Source organism: Netta rufina, assembly GCF_964035555.1.
Source record: "Netta rufina genome assembly, chromosome: 3".
Lineage (NCBI taxonomy): Eukaryota > Metazoa > Chordata > Aves > Anseriformes > Anatidae > Netta > Netta rufina.
Window position 1 is genome coordinate 39,032,468 of NC_140125.1, and position 18,284 is coordinate 39,050,751.

The window sequence follows — 18,284 nt, forward strand, 5'->3', positions numbered from 1 at the left end:
GAACCTCATAAAACGTCCTAAAAGCCCCACGGCCAACACAGAGCTATGAAATCTACCTTAGGAGGCAAGGGTTGTAGATGCTCAGGCTGTTTCATCCACAGAGTGTTTCTTGTACTTGTTTTTCACCCTCTATAGATGTTTTCCTGCAAGAACACACTGCAATTCAATAAGAAGGATTTATGAGACATCTTTTTTTTGTGACAATTTTTATTTCTAAGGACATTTTTTGACTAGTTTCAACTTATGAACTCAACCGTTACGTCAGCATCGCATGTGAGTGCTAAAAAGTCTTTTTTTTTCATATTATGAATTTAAATTTTACTTTCTAGGGCTTTGGTAAGACCTCTCTATACGTGTGAGGCAGAGCACTCACTGTGAGGAAGAAGCAGAGCTAGACTGCTTTAGGAGTAAGGCCTATTCCAAACATTCAGGTCAGTAATGGAGGGAGACGTGCAGACAAGATCCAATAGACTATGGGAAGTCTGTGAGGGGAGAAATCAATGGAAATCCCATAGTTGACCATGCAGCTAGATGACAGAAAATAAATACGTATTGGAAAGCAATTTCTGGGGTATACAAACTTCTGGAAATGAGAAACATGGGATGAGAAGTAGAATCAGAATGTCCTTTGTGTGAATTAGCAGCAGTGGGAAAAAGAGATGGAGCCAGGCCTTTGCAAGCAGCAAAAAATAAAATAAAATAAAATAAAATAAAATAAAATAAAATAAAATAAAATAAAATAAAATAAAATAAAATAAAATAAAATAAAATAAAACCAACAACAAACAAAACACACAAAACAAAAACCTATTTGGTCTATGGATCCAGGGAGTAAGTGTTAACCTGGCTAAACTCAACAAATTTTATAAAGATAAATCTGTCCACCTGAATTATTAACTTATTTCTAAATTTCATCTCTAAATTTACACAAAATTGTTATATTCATCAGTTGTGCTACCACTCTCTGCTGTGAGTACACTCCAGCATTTCTCCATCCAGATCCTCTTGGTGATGCTGCTAGATAAACCGCTGTGTCTCACTTTGTCACCAAATTGTCATGTGCCACTAATGGTGACATCTCACCACAGAGGCGAATGTCTTCCCATGGTGGGTGAAAAGACTTCATGGAAGAAGCCAGTACTTGAGGAAGCATCCCAGAAAACTCCAGGTCCCAGCAGTAGCTCCAAATGATACGTGAGTAACGCTCATATTAGTCCCACAAAAGTCAATCAGAGGATGTGGTTTTTTAGGCATGCCTGGGTTTGCAAGATTGGAGCGATGGGTTAAGATTCTCTACAATACTTACAGGCTTACAAGAAATGTATAGTCTTTGTGAAAGTCAGTAGAAAGGGCAATGTCATCTGAATGTCCTGTTTGCAGCCTATCATCTTTCAGACCAATCAATCTCTCGTTTTCAAACAGAGTTCTCAGTGGTGTAAGCAGCAGAAGGTAATACCGGAATGGACGTAACACAAGCCCGTATTTCAGTCTGAATGATTTATTGACACCATAAACGGTGAGAACACCATTTCTGCAATTTATGAATCAGATCATTAAGTTTTGCTTGTCTATCCAAGATTAGGTAATGCAGAGATTGTTGTATAGAGCTAATACAGAGGAAACATTACATATTTCTACTGTGCTAAAAGTGGATAGGCAGTTCAATAGCTGCAGATACAATTCTTTTGGAATCTCAGCATCTAAGCCATCTCCAATATTTTTTTTTCATAATTTACAAGAGCAGTGATACTAATTTCCTCTCAGTTTAAAGAGTCCCACCTGCGTGCTTGCTTCCCTCGCAACGTTTTTCTTGAATATGGTGACGGTCTCCATGCAGAAAGCATGCGGTCTGTAAAATTAGAATAAAAGAAATAAAGAAAATTATAGGCCATCAGCTGTAGTCATCTGATTGTTTGAGCACACTTGCTCTTTACAGTGCTTGTGGCAATCCTCTGTTATATGGAAAGCCCCTGCACAGGTCTCTTGAATTATCTAATCTTATCCTGTTATCCTATTACAGTTTGGGATACCTTATTAGCCACCCTAAATGATTTCCTTCCTCTTTGCATGGATGTAACTGAGATGGGAGCCTTTCCTTAACTTTATGGAAGTGTCATTACTTGTGCCTTACCAGTAGGGAAACAGTGGCACCAGGGCCAAAACTAGAGCCCATTGCTGAGAGTGAGATACGATGTTTTAAAAATAAATTTGGCACTGGACACTGGAAAGTGTCACAATCACTAGTCTACGTGCTTTTTCTTAATAACGTTAAGCTTTAAAGATGGTCAGAGAAAATATATCAGGGGAACTCTTTTCTCTGAAAAGACAGCTCCTTTGAGGTGAACACTTTCTGAAATCATGTGAATTCCATGAAGATGTTTCAGGAGAAGCAGAAAAATGTTCCGGCAGCTTCAAAGCATCCAGATTTTATAATTTTAGATCAAAACATTTCCATTTCTAAATAGTTATGGTTTCAATTTAAGTTATCATAGTGTTAGAGCATAGTGTAAGACAAATAAAAAAGTGACCTCATGAAATATTTCAATCATGCCCTTATTTTTTTCCCAAAAGATTTTAAAGGGATTTTGAAAATTTCAGGTCGTATTCCTAATTAGTGCCCATACCATTCCTACCTGCTGCAAATCACAGGAGGAGGGCCCCAACAGGGAGAGCAAGGTTCTGCAAAGATCTCAGGTATGGACAGATGCAGTTGGTCTTGCCACAGTTTGAGAATCAGGAAGCAGAGACCCGGTGTTCCTCTCTCACTTTCCTCCATGCAAAGGCACTCGTGAGATACTCAGCTCCTTGGATTTGTTTGTAGCTCCAAACAGCAGCATTTAAGTGACTATCAAATCCACTATCCATCTAGCAGAAGCAGTGAAGATAATGGATCTCCTGTCAGGAGGAATGCCTCTTGACTAAAATCAAGGAGAACTCAGCAGCAGCGCTAATGAACGAATTCTTTCATAAGAAGGGAGATAAAAGTGACCTTAAAGGGGATATTACATCATTCTAAGCAATGCATTTAGGCAAGAGTAAAGATCCTAACACAAATGCTCTGGACATGGCACAGAAGCAGTGAGCTAGAGGTTGAGATGCCTTCAGACACCCGTTTCATCCTCTGGAAGGAAGAACTTCACTGGGTCTGTCTTCTGCAGAGATCAGCCAGCTAAGCTACTGCCGACATCAGTTTCCATGTTATTGCCACCCACTCTCCTTTCCAGGTGAGCACCCCTTCGTGGCACATGAGCACCCAGTCGGGTGGTTTTCATTGCCTTAGATATCTCCAAATGACTAGGTACCACAGTTCGGGACAGCTCTTCTGGTGCTATTCCCTATTCAGCGAAGGGGCCTGAGCAGAATAAATCGCTTCTCAGCTATTTAGCACTGGGCTAAGTGTCAGAATGAAGCAATTCTCTTCCCCAGGCCAAAGTAGAGACAATTACTTGCAGTTCACCAGATATTTTGTTGGAGATAAAATCCACCTCACGGTGGGGTTTTTGTACACCGACAGTCACCACCATTGACAGCAGAGAAGAGATGACAAAGCAAGCAAGAGCTTCCTCTGAGCACTTAGCATCCTCTTTTCATGCTACCTATATGATTCCATACATCACCATAGCATCAGAGCATCCCTTTCACTGTTGCTAAGAAATGTACACCTCTGACTCATTCCAGTGCTCAAGACTGAGTAGTCTAGCATGGCTGTTATGTACCACAGTGTACCAAAAAGGAGAAAGAATCAAGATCTTGAACCTTGGCTCCATGCTAGAGACCAGAAAAGGCATTCTTGTTACATGAATAGGACAGGATTTATTTCGGGAATTCTGACTCCTTCCATGGCTTGTAACATCCAGTGTAATGTGGGGGTAAGGAATGGTGATGGGTGGGATATTGGGAAGGGACGTGGATGGCAGAGAAGGGGAGAATTGAATGGAAAGGTGGAGAACCTTGCAGTCATCCCACTCAGTCCTGCTCTAGGAGCTGAACCTGTCCTGTGCTGGGAGGGAAAGAGTAAATCCTTCCCTGGCAGTCCTCTTCCTCAACTTGTCATGTAATTTGGCACGTGGAGAATGCTGAAGGGAATCCAAAATAGATCTGAGGACAGAAATCCAGAGTTGGGGGAATCTAACATACTATATGTGAGCTGTTTGCTGTGAAGCATGCCTGCAACAGCAGAGAACCAGAGAGCAAAGAGAAACCCTAAGTGCTAATAGCTTATAAGATGCTAATGGCTTAATAGGGCTGGAAGGGAAGAGAGTGCTAGAAATTTTCTCAGGAAGGGTTATGTATATCCTGATAGGAAATGGAGGGAAGGGAGAAGAGGAGACACTCGTCATTTTCTTCTTCTGAGGTGTTTGTTGTAACCAATGTGAAGCCATCATTTCTGAGGATTCTCTCACCACACTGGCAGAAACTTCACCTTCCCAGTATTTCAGCAAGTGGTAGTGACACCTCTCCCAGCACAAGAGAGAGAGCAGGGCCTGGCAATCACAGAGTTCCCTTTGCTCATTTCAGTAGTGCTGTTGTCGCAGTGGTAACTACAAGCACCCAAAGAACCTCTAAGATCTTTGAAAAATATGTCTCTGTTAGAAACACTACTTTGCAGAAAATGTTTAGTAACGTATGGTTAAGATTGCAACTTGTTTCCATAAAGTCGAGTTCAGCATATTTTAAACCTCTGAGAAACCAGAAAGTACAGAGCATAATAGAGCAGTATGAACTCCAGTCTTTATAGCAGTGCCTGCAATGGAAATAATTCACTGTTCCAGTAAGCATCTTTCAGAGAAGATAGTATATAACCGGTGTGGCACAGGCACACCTTCCCTTTGGGAAAGGGCGCTGCATTTACACTTACACTTCCTTTATATATATACACTGACCCAATTGCATAGAAACAATTCCATAATAATTAAGTTTTCTCTTTCCTGCTAGACACCAGGTAACAATATGTGGTCCCATATGTATTATTAAGCCCACAGAATATTTTTCCTACTTTGCCCGAGTGGCAGTGGCTAAAACGTTCTTGTGTCCCAGTGCTGACAGCGTACAGAGCTCGGCAGTGAGGAGAGGCAGGCGGTGGTTATCTCAGGATATATATATGTATACATACACACACGTTTTTCTTTTGTTCCCACCCCCAGAAGGGATGAGTGCTGTGGGGTTGGGCTCCAGCTGTGAATTATGGCCTCCCATACATCCTGCCAGCACAGTTTACCCAGCCTGCTACCATTTGGCACAGCAGCGCTGAGCTGAGTAAATACCACCAGCTCCCCATCCCTGCTGCCAGCTCCCAGGAAGGAAAAATAAAGTTTGCCTGAATGTTGACCTAAGCGCTGTGTTACCTGGCTTCCAAAACTCTGAATTCTGCTGAAGCTGGTATTTTTTAGTGGCTCTAGCTACTGTTAGGAAGCCCCAGCTCTGCTTTAATTAAGGGTTTTCACCCATCAGTAAGAAGGGAAGGTGTTTGTATGAAGGACCTGAAATTCGCTCTTTCCTTGATCCTCAAAATATGACTTCTGTAGGCATCTTCGCGATTTATTGGGCCATGATTCATGAAGAAAAAGAAAAGCTGAAGTTACTCGAGTCCTGAGGTTTCTAGTAAGAACCAGATGCATGAGGGAAAGGCAGAGTGTTTTTGTTTTGTTTTGTTTTGTTTTTTCCTTCGGTGTGTGGGGGCTGGTGGTTTGGTTTTCAACATTTTCTTGCTGACGGGCTCTTTTATACCAGGTGGGGTTTACCACTGTTTTACTGTTTTCTTTATTGCTTTTATGAGTTCTGTTTTCAAAGGCAGTCAGAAAACACTGAGCTAAGGATAAGTAGGAATATGCAGGAGTGTGCTGCGACCAAGTTCACCGCCCATTAAATCACTACGGAAAGAGACGGTTGATGCTGGGCACAAACAAGGGAGATAAACCTGATCTAGATCTTTGTAGCAATAGTTGTAAAAAAAATCAGTGCTGGTATGAGTCAGCCCAGTCGCATCAGCTCCACTGATGTCTGAATTTGGTCAGTGGAGGAATCTGAACAAAGAAGGTCTTGCCTTAGAAATAAATTTGACACGGCCTTTGCGCTGCAGAGCAGTGCAGGAGATGGACAAAATGATTTCAGGCACAAACAACTCCAACACTCCCAAAAGGAAGATTTCTGTGGCAACCAGTAATTATGTGTGATTGGAACCAGACAAAATATTTTCAGAGAGCTGTTTCTTCCTGAGTCAAAATGAGCTTCTTTTAAAATGAACACATTCTTAAATGAAACGGAACGTCTTCACATATGTTCCAACTTGTGCCCCATGCCTCTCCCAAAAATAAGTAATATGATCACTCATTTGCTAGAGCGACTGCCAAAATGCTGGGAATAATGGCTGTAAATCTTCTGAATTTCAAGCTTGCTGAGTTGTTTCAGATTTGCCTGCTGGCTCCAGACAAATCGCAGTTCCCTTACTGGTCATCTTGCTTCATGCAAACTGAGAAAACAGTAGAAAACTACTTAATGTTTTCAGACAGAGGAACTGTGCTGTGTGTGCTGCCCTTTAGCTGGAAAAGATACAGAAGTTGCTGCTTCCTTGTGCGTGGATCTGTAGTGTCTTACTGACCACGAGAAACCCAAAGAGACAGACAGGAACTGAAGGACGTGAACATTTGCAGACATAGCAGTCCACCCAGTAAAGGCTTCAGAGAAAAGTAAAATAGGCCACCATACACCTAACATAGTAACATTGCATAATTATAAGTGATCTTACGAAGTACTCCAAAATCACGGACAACTTTGAGTTAAAAAACTCATTTTCTTTATGTTGGTAGAACGGCACGGAGCATAGACATGTGGAAGTCAATTTTGTGAGTTTATGAGCAATGGTGTTGCATTAACAAAAGGACGGATTAATTAAATCTATCATCATTAATGTACTTCTTTTGCAGGCAGAGTGAATCAGTCCTATTTGCTACATCACACGTTCCTTGAACGGCAATCTGCAGTAACCCAAACACCTTCAACCTCATTTGCATCATCTCTACCAATATGTACTCGCCTCCCAGGCAAATCTCAGGTTAGGGAAGTACCACCTGATCCAATGGTACTTTCAAGAAAAAGGATGGAAAAGAGTTAACTGTAGAAAGCACTAGCAGAACCAGAAAAGGAGCGTTCATGCTAATGACAGCTTTTGTGTAAGTGCCCTGCCACCTGTCTGACTGCCTGCAGGAAGCCAGCCTTTGTGCTCTGCTAGGGTATGCCTCAGAACATTTTAATGGGATATGGCCTGGATTTTAAAGAGCCATCACTACAGGGGAAAACTTGGTTCAAAAAATTGCAGCCACGCTAGACTGCAAAACGAACAAAGCACTTCCAAACCTGACTGGGTCTGTGTGTGTGTGTTATTCCTATATATGCACAGAAGCTCTTTTTTTTTTTTTTTCAAGAATTATATTCTTCTATCATATTGTTTGTATTAAGAATCTATAGAGGTTTATTCTTCCCCAAAATCTGTGCCATGGAGTTATAATTCCATGAGTCCCACCTTACTTTAATTGGTTTCATTAAAATTTCTGCCCTCATGACTGTGAAGAAAAGGTGGAGATGGGAACTGTAGAGCTTCAAGCACTAGAAGAAATTTCAGCAAATCTGAGGATTGAATTTTGGGGTCTGACTCTTCATTTCACGTATTTGGGGTTAGTAGCATGGTTACCCTCAAGACTAGAAGGGCTGAAAAAAAGTGCCGTAATGCTCTCACAAGGGTTAGAGAGGACATTTTCTATTATGCTTCCTTCCCCACCCCAAGACTAGTACCAAATTACATACGTTGCTTCAGATTTCCAACATTTCCCAATCTGGATTAATTTACATTTGGAGAGAGGGTGTGAATTAAACTGTTATAAAAGGCTTAGATGCAGTGCCAACTTGTTACTATGCTCTTTCAAGCATCGAATGCTTTTTCTATTAAGGAAGCTCTCAGAGAATTTCTTGCATCTGGAAATCTCTCTCGTTGTACGGCTTATTTATAAATGGAGAAGTAGCCATACACAAACAAATGCATTCATAACAAAGCAGCTCCTGGAGCCTTTGCTGCAGCTGGAGGCTCTGTTGTATTGTGGCCTATAGCAAGGTGTTGCCTTCTTCGTGGAGATTTCAATCTGAATAAAACCTAGCTGTTACAGGGGTGCAGAAAGCAAGACAAAAGACTGAAGCAACAAGACAAAAACAGGACAGAAGAGCACACACTGAATTGTTACAGCTGACACAGTGAAAACTCGCAGCCTGCAGCCTGAATGGCACTTACAGGCCAAAGTGAGAAGATGGGCCTGACGCCACTTCTTAATTCATTAGAAAGTGACTTCAGCTTGCATGCTTCATTTCACACATGCCACAGGCAGCATGCCTAGCCATGAGTGTGAAAGCCCTCCTCATCTTCTGCTCTCATTTTATCCTGAATTCTCTTGTATAGCAAGTGCCTGCAGGCAGGTACTTCCAGTTTCTGCCAAGCAATGTGGTGTAACTCCTGTCCACTGCTGGCTGCAAACATCACATCTATGCCATGTTTTCTAATCAAGACTCTCGGGTATTGGATGAGGCTTCATCTGATTCAAATTTGGCTTTGTAAAGGATGGTCTCATTCTAGCTGCTGTTGATATCAGTATCGGGGCTGTGCTGGTCACTAAGGATTCTGCTAGCAAATTGTATTCAAGTCCTGTTCAAATCCTCCCTTGGCAGCATTCAGAGAAACCTTTCCCCTATATATTATCTTAATCAATTAGCCTCTGCCAGTTTTTGTAGGCCCTGTAACAATTACTCAGGGATCACAGATTTCCCAGCGAGTGCAATTTCCATCCAGAACCATTATTGCCCAACATATCCTCCAGACTCTTCAGTATGTTCATCTACTTGTGACTAATAGCCTGTCCTCACTCTCAGCTCACTGCTACCTGCATAATCATCTTCCTTCCTTCAAACTAGGGAATATGGCAAAGAGTTTAGGGCTGAGCACCTTTAGTTTATCTCCACTGGGCCTGCAGAAGCAGAAGGGATTCAAAGCCTTCAGAGAGAATTGGTGGGGTTTTTTGTTTTGTTTTGTTTTGCTTTGCTTTGCTTTGTTTTGTTTTTCTGTTTCATTTGAATCAACACCTAGAAGATCTTCAGAGATTTTGCATTCCCCTTTTACTGGATTTCTTCAGTCCACTGGGGTTATGTGGCTGGTATTGTGAGGCAGCTACAAAACACAGCTGTTCTCTCACATCACCAGTACCAACATCAGAGACAGCCTAAATGCTGTGGGCAAAGGTCCTAGTCCTTTCCATCAGTTCATCTTGGTTACTTTTCTCTCTGACTCTTTGCTGAGTGTGAAGACTGTAAGTGTATGTACCAGCATGCAATTCCTAAAATGTAAGTAGTAGTTTTATGTTGCTTAATAGATGAGATAGAGGTGAACTGATGTGAACTGGAATGTAAAGAAATTACCAGGTAGCACGTTTTAAATGAGCAGAAAACAACTGCTTTAACACTGTATACTAGTGTTGCAGAACTCATAGCCATCAGTTGTTATGGCAGCAAAAATGGATAGATGGGCTTTAAAACATTAAAAAGATTTGTGGAGGGTGGTCCCATCCTTAGCTATTAAGTACAATTGTCCAAATGCAACTTTCAAATCAGTAAACTGCTAAACTTTGTTTGCCAAAAGCTGCCCTAAAGTTCTAGGAGAAGAAACACTCTACAGGGAGAAACATTCCCTGAGCATCAGCTCTTGCACCCTGTTGAGGATACAATGTCAGTCTCAATGAACTTTGGAGTAGCACAAATGTTTTTGTATTTTGCTTTAAAATTCTGCATTTGGCTAATGCTTTGTGTGGCGATTGATCTGTGTCGTACAGGAACTTATACATACTGATCCATGCATTTCTGGTGAATATGTCACTTGGAACCAATAGGATATTGTTGGACCCTAAGCAGTGAAATATATATAAGATAATTAGGGGGTTTCCTAGTAAACACATACTCTTCTCTGCCATAGCTCACAATATAGAAATCTTCCCTTACTTTTTATAAACATGTTAAATGGAAACTCAAAGGATGAGAACCTGTTCACTCTGTGCTTGCATTGCTTTTGAGTCTGTGATACAAAAAGGAGGCTGCAAAGTGATAGAAAACACCGGTGTGCTGCTGTACTGCTCCTGACAAAACCTGCAGCAGATCTGGCTATTCTGGTCATTGTAAAATAATCAATGAAAAAAAATACTACTCTGTCCAATGATATCCACCTACGAAGCCATGCTGCAGCTAAGGTGAGAACCATTCAGCCAGATAATTTGGAATAAAAGTCTCAAATCCCAGTTCCTCTAGGAAGGAGACTGCATTTACTCCTGCTCAGCCTAGCAGGCTCAGAGCTCTCCCGAAGCAGAGAGGTTAAATTCACCGCTCCAAGCAGTCCTACCCAGGAGACTGCCCTGAAGCTTTCAACAGGGAAAGGATTTAATTAACCAAATTCTCAGAATGTGATTTTCCTGGTATATTGCAATATTTGGTATAATAAACGACTGCCAAAATGTATGCTGTGTGATTCATGGTACTGGTTTGTTTAGACAACTTTTAAGATGATCCCTAAGTACAGAAAGAGCTCAGGCACCAGAGGAGGAGGAGGGACTTCACTGAGCAGGTTTGAATGTCATAGATGCACAGTTATGGGTTAGTAATTGTATCACGGTTGACAGATGCTGCAGCAGCCATGTGACTAGAACATGACCTCATATTTCTGCTTTCTCCCCTCCTCCCAGTGATGAGGGTAGCGCTAGCACGTAAATAGGCAAAAGGCATTTACAGGAGGCTAGTTTGTGAGTTACTTAAAGGAGAAACCTGAATTTGGACCCACAGATATACTATGTATGGACTATTAAGCAGCTTCTCAACAGTGGCAATTACGCAAAACTCTTTTATCCTCTTGGGAAGCAAACTACAGTTGCTGTTAGGGTAAAAATATTGAATCACGAGTCACATGGGCTTAGATCATCACTTCCCAATGAAAAATCTGCAGGAGGGGCCGTAGAGGGAAGAAATGCCTCAATGATCTGTTCACAGGATTACCACACAAACAATGAGGCTGCTGCAAGCTCAGATGTCCTCCAGGGATCTGTGGGAGGATACTGCAGCAATAAGGAGGTTGTCTCTGCCCTGCCTCTGCCCAAGCGGCTCTGGATGCTCTGGCAAGATGATTTTGCAGGAGGCATATAAGAGCTTCTGCCTTTTTTCCAGGAGTCCTGGGGGCTAAGGACTTGCCAGGACAGCCTGGAATGGTGTTTCATTTATTGGGGATTTTCCAGAGGTACTGAGTGTCCCCATAAACCTGCCCATTCCTTTTTGCGTAGATTTTGGATCATGCAAGTCCCAAAAGGGTTCTTGGAGGAAGAAACAAGATGCTCTCTAGACAGCTGAACAACACTCAGCATGAAGGGCAACCCACCCTGGAAATTTACAAAGATGTGATCAGTCCTATAGGGATAATTTTCTATCATAGCACTGTTACACAGGGACCAAAGCTGGGGCTGCCTGAAATTTAGAAGTTCTAGAAGTTAAATTAAAATCTCAGCTTTCATGCTGACCTCCTGACATGTTACACCATGCACGAAATGGCAATAGCAATTTTTTCCTGAGTTATCCCAACGGAAAGTGTTTTAAAAATGCAGAGATTTTTTCATTTTTTAGTTTTCTCACTAATAAATCTCCAACTTACAATTGTTCCTAGAAAACAGACATGAAACTTTTCAGCATGGCTTCAATGTTGTTAAATAGACAAAAAGATTTTTCTGTACAGTTACTCTTCTCTAGCCCTTCTTTTCTTTAGCATGTTGCTTATCTTCTCTTTGAATTGAAACATGTCGCAGTTATTCTAATCTACCAACTGCAGTAGTAATACTTCGGATCAGTAAGATTCTAGTTAGTCTTCTTAATGTTGACAGTGTATTGGACCAGGATGGAATTTCTCTGCTTTGGATAAAATGAGTTTCAATTGTGTTTTGGTTTCAGATGCAGGAAAGCCTTTCCTTGAAAAGGTCTGACTAGATGTGGTAACTGTTATTTTAATTACCACAACTGTAGTGTTAATGTTCCTGAAAGCGCCAGCAGCTAGTTGGCCTGTTGCTTGTGCCCTGCTTTGATGCTGACCTGTTAAATGACTTTGCTGACTTGAAAACCAGCTAGTTTCTTGCCTTTTTCTGTGTAGAGTGTTGAACTGACAGGTGCTACTGGCAAAGCCCTCACACAGGGCAGGATGAAGGCCACGGGGTGTGGGCAGAGAAAGGGGCCTGTTGTGACCTCCGGAGGCATGCATGCTGCTCCAGCCTCCCTCTGGTCTTTACAGCCTGTCAAGCCCATCTTCCTCCATTGTTGTGGCAGTTCCCATGCCTTATGTTCGGCCTCGATATTTTCCTGGAGATCTGACAGCGGTTGCTGTGACTACGCATCAGTAATCCATGGCTATGTCATGGCTCCTGTCCCATCCCTGCCCAGACTTTCACACCCACGGCTCTGAGATACTTTCAGCCAGCACTTTCAGTCAGGAAGCCTTTCAACGGCAGAGGAGAAGCCTGCCCGTGCTAAAAGTGAAGATGCTCATCGATACTGGAGGGGATAACCCCGGCTTTAAGGTCCACGACCCGCCTCGGGCGCGGGCGCCATCTTGGGAGCCGTATAGGCGGGCGGGGCGCCATCTTGTGGTGGTTGTGGGCTGGTGCCATTGCCCTCTGTGTTACGAAGAGAAGTAAAAACATCTCAAAGTGCTTCTCGGTGCAGAAAGTGAGGGAACAACTGCGACAGCAGCCCCCCTTTGATGCCTCTTTGCCCGTGGTGTGCACCACATGGGCGCACGGCGCTGCACACCCTGCAGCAGTGAGGAGAGCTGGCACCCCGACAGGGGTGGCAACCCCACCAAAGCCCCAGCTGTGGGGTTTGTGGGTGTCTTCCTGAGCACCAGCTCCGTCCCAGCATATGGGAAGGACCTTCCCAGTGGAAACCACATCAGCAGCGCAGGACTGCCTCTCAGCAGCTGCTGAACAGGTAAAAATATTGTGGTGTTAAATAAGCATTATTCCTGTTCGAGGTGAGCCTACACCTAACTCCTTTTATGTGTACATGGCTGAAAATACAGTTTCCACATTTCACCAAGAATTATTATTCTCGGGTATATATTTTCACCTGTTGCCTGGCTTGTGATAATGTGTTTTCTAGTAAAAACTGATTTGCAAGTAAGCATTTGGGAAAACAACCTACTGACCAGCTCCACCTAAAGAGGTGATGATGGTGCTCAGAAACTGGTGGAGAAAGCCAATTTATCCCCAGTTTTGAACTGGTCTCCCCTGCTGCCAGACAGAAACAACAGACAAGTGGCTCAGATAAACACTGCAGAGAGTTCACACACCTTCTGGGGCTTACGTACTTTCCAAAGCTGGATTTGAACTGAAAGATGAGATGAGCCTGGTGTAGGGGTAAATAATAAAGTAGCAACAGTCACTTTCAGGTTTGTCACCTGTCTTCCCTTAGGTAGTCTCCCTTTATCCATCTTCTCACTAAAACCTTTAAAGAAGTGTTATTTAGACCTCAAATGTCTCATTTCATTGGATAAAAGGTTTTCAGAGAAGTACTCTGTATTCAGTGTTATGAACATAAACATCTACATTTGAGTGAGTATATTGTCCATTTAAATGCCTCTAAACATTTGGAAATCTGCCTCTTAGTGTTCAGCTTAATATTTTTTTCTTTTGTTAGTATTGTTAAATTAAGTAGTAATCAAGTAATTGCTATTATTTGTTAGAATAATGCTGGGGTGAAAGCATCAAACAACCTAACGCATACTTCACTGTTTTCACTTGACACTGTTCAGAAATCAGTTTTACTGAGGTAAAGCAGTCCAAGGCCTCTGTGTGAGCCCCACCTAAGCCATGGACATTACACAGAATCACAGAATTTCTAGGTTGGAAGAGACCTCAAGGTCATCGAGTCCAACCTCCAACCTAACGCTAACAGCCCTCCACTAAACCATATCCCTAAGCTCTACATCTAAACGTCTTTTGAAGACTTCCAGGGATGGTGACTCCACCACTTCCCTGGGCAGCCTGTTCCAATGTCTAACAACCCTTTCAGTGAAGAAGTTCTTCCTAACATCTAACCTAAAACTCCCCTGGCTCAACTTAAGCCCATTCCCCCTCGTCCTGTCACCAGGCACGTGGGAGAACAGGCCAACCCCCATTCAGGAGTGACAAAAGCTCATTTTTACAAGTTTGCACTAAGGTCACGTGGCTTGAGTATAGACCACCTTTGTTTTTATTTGACTACACACCTGACCTTCTACAGCCAGTCTAGGAGGAAAACTTAATTTATTATACAAGGGTTTCAGGATATGCACCCTTGTAAGTGCTATGTCTTGCTGTAAATGAAATTTTATTCAGGGAGTAGATTAGATGACAGTATCATGGGCAATTTGTCTAGGGCTTTGCAATTTTCTCTTTTGACTTGAACTGGGAATTAAATTAAGCTGCTAAACTCTGCTTTTCTACTCACAATTTGCCTAATCAAAGCAGGAGATCCTCCTGAATATCTAAATGCCCAAGTTGCTGGTAGGAGTCCCTGATAGATTTCTCTTTTAAATTTAGCACAGCCCAGAATAGTAACTCTTACATAACATATACACAGCACATGTGGGGCTTGCTACAATTTCAGTGATAGACTGCAGATTTCCTGCCTTGCAGAATAACTAAAGCAGACAGCATTTCAGTCATCCCTCATATAAAAAGCCTGAGCAAATAAGTTTGTTCTTATGGAGCATAGGATAATGTTTCCTTTAGATATCAGAATATAGTTGACAAACAAACGGACTGTAACAGACTTAAGCTCTGGTCGTGTGTCCATGAGTGACGCCATGGCCTCCCTTTACTTCCAAACCTGCAGGTGTGCTGGACAACCTGTTCCTGACAATAAAGGGGGACAGGAGACAAGAACTTAAACTCCACCGTGGACAGGCTATTGGGGTTGTTCAGGAAGTGGAGTACTCAGATAAATATGATACCTGCTTATTCATGGCTAATTGTCTGTGGAACAGACAATTGTCTGTAGCTTGCTGAGCTGGGTAGGAGGCAACTGTTCTGGCAGGCCTGACAGCAGGGTACCCTGTCCTCCCAGGGTTACTCCAGTGCTGTTACGCTGGAGGAAGCAGCAAGGACCTTCACAGTGCTTAGTCAGGTGGTGGTAGTCATGTGGGCTCTTGAACAGGATTTCTATCTCACAGGGATCCACAGATACAGTGTCCTAGAACTGCTGGCGTCCTGCATACAGAGTACAGGCTGGACTAGCATAAAAAAAAAAAAAAAAAGAAACTTACCAGGAAAGGCACTAAAGCATTAGTCAGGTTAACCTTGAATTTTGATTCTGCAGAGTCGCCTGGGTAATTTTTTGTCTGCTAAGTATCCCCGCTGCTGATTTGGTAGAGTACCCTTTTCAAGCAGGTGTAAATGGGGATGCAGACAAGGCAGTGTGACCTCAAAACCAGTGGAAATGTCCCAGTTAGAAGGCTGATGTTGCACTGGTTTAACTGCATGTCCATTCAAATCCTGCTCACCCTGATGGAGCTCCCCCTACTAGCACAGGACATGCACATACACGCATAGCTGCGCTGAGCTTGAGCAGTGTCATGCTGTATTTTTAACTAAATCATTGAAATGCCTCAATGAATATTAGGTGTGGCATTTTTCTGTCCCCCAGACCTGCAGCAGTGCTCTGAACCTCCGCTCTTGCCTCTTAGGAACCAGTCTGTGACTTTTTTCTCTGCTGATACAGGAGGTTGGGCATAGAACATGCGTGGAGTCTTCCTTCCTGCTTGCTTCCCTGCAGACCTAGGATGCTCTTGATCCCCAAAAGAAAAGGCAATGCTAACTGGAAAGGTAGCTTGAGTGCAGGGCGTTGCTGTCCATAGCCATGAATGCACTCTTTCTGCTCCCTCAGTCCCAGAACTCCCCAGTTCAGTGTCATTGTTGATCAAAATATAATCTGTCGAAGGGGTAAAAAAAACAAAATACGAGGATCCTGCCTTTGTGTAGGCAATAGACTGGCACTAAACCCCACGGTCAGGTAGGGAGGAAGACTCCAAAAGGTAAAAATGATAGTTGTAGCCTTCTGTGGGTGTCTGAAAGTCTTGCTGTAGTTCAGGCTGTAGCGGCACGTTTTTGGCAGTGAAGAATAGTTGGCTGTTGGGGGTACTGGATCCCCCGCCGTTCATAGTCCCTGTCAGAAGAGGATGCCTTCCTTGAAGTTTAACTACATTTCAAAGGAGAGCCATGGGCTTTAAACAGGAACTCCTGGGTTACTTTACTTGGTCAGTCCTTTGGAAGAAGTCATCCTAGAGTATCATAATTGATATCGTTGAATCCAGACTATCTGAGGCAAAGATTTTGTCTTGCTAATAAGAGCGGTGCTATTGGCCTTCGTGGGAGTTTACCCTATGCTGTAGGTAGAAGCAGCCACTGTGAAGCAGTTGCAAAGGTTTAATTAAAAACAAACAAACAAAAACACCTTGATTAAAGGGGTTAGGTCAGAAGAAAGATTTATAAACAGCCTTGTGGAAGACATTTAAATTATACAAATACCTTTTATAAGACTGAAGCTTAAGAAATACTTACATAAAATATTTGGATTGAGGGTTTTGCCAAGAAACGTTGGAGAATTATTGGAGAATTTAATCAGGTTCTTGCTGGTGCCCTTCATGCAGGTCACCTTCATGCAGACAGCCACCACAAGGCTCTACTTAGCAGCGTCAGAACTGCCCTTAAATAATACATAAATTTGAGGTCTCCACGAGTTATTTTCACCCTGTCTGTATGAGAAGAAAAGCAAGTATTTCCTTTAATCCTGTGTGGTTTCTGCATTAAAATAAGCCTTGATATTTATCCCCGGCCATCTGGATTTAAACTGACATATATCCCACAGCTTCAAATACCAGAACATCTGAATTACCAATGTGCTCTTTAACCCAGAGTGTTTGTGCTTAATCACACCAAAGGACAGAAAAGTCATTACCCTCCCAGAGTTTGCAGTGGGTTCCTCCAAAAACCTAGGCGGTTTTGCTCACACCATTGCCTTTTGCTGCCGTGTTTGCCTGTTGCCCATTCTGAACTGAAAGACCATGACTAGGACCAGTCAAGGACCAGGCTCCGCAAATAACCGAAGTGGTACCAACAGGATTATGCCCGCAGGCTTTGTCAAATCAGGAGTTTCCTCAGGCAGTACTAATAATTACCGACTCCCTTTTTATACATCACACTAGGCTTCAGCTGCGCGTTCGCTAATCCCTGGAAAAGAAATGCTGAGGATGTAGGAGATGGTGTTCCACGTACTCCCCACTCCATGCTTTATCACCAGAGGAAGTGACTGGTGCTGGCATTTCAAAATCTGTTACAATTGTTCTTAGACCGAGGCGGAAATACTATCTTGAAAAGACAAAATGCACATTTCTTGCATAGGTTCCTTTGGAAAATTTTGTTTATTCCACTTGCAATTCAAGGATTTTTGCTTTTGGGATTCTGGAAACCTTTAAAAAGATTCAAAAAAGAGCACATTCAGAGGAAATACCAACCTCATCAGAAAACAGATATTTTTAAACTAGAAAAACATTTGTCCTCATCCAATTCTTACATTAGTGTCTGGCAGTGATTGAGGGCAATGAAGTTAAGTGGCCAAATTTCTGTCCTTGCAATCTGAAGCAGGTAACTGCTACATCTGAAAAATTGCTACCATTTGAAAGAGACATGGAAGAAAAAAAATACAGGAAAATCAATGACAGACTCTAACTGGTCCCAGAGCGTCTCTGTTTCTCGGGATATCCGCAGATGGTATGTCCAGTGAATATTTATAGGTGAGGGGGAAAGCAGTAACACTGGGAAGCCTCTGGTTTCTAAAACTGTGCTTCTTGTTCTCAGGGATTTTTGATTATCATGAGATCTGCATCTGCTTGTTATTAACTAATTATCTGATCCAGTTGCCTAGCAAAAATTTTGAAAGCAGGTGGTGCGCTCACTCCCCCCGCTTACATTTTCACTGCAGTGTTTGACCATTTGTCTCCTTAGCATCTGCTGAAATTCTCACAGACAATCCAGTCTTCTGATTCAGGATCGTCGCTGTTTAAGACCTTCTGACTGAGCAGTTATTAAGAAGAAAAGAACAAAATCTGTACTTCAAAGTATAACACAGAAATATAGCAAGAAAACAGTGGCTTTAACCACAATGTATGCCTTTGGTAGCAGCAGTCTGTTTGGCAG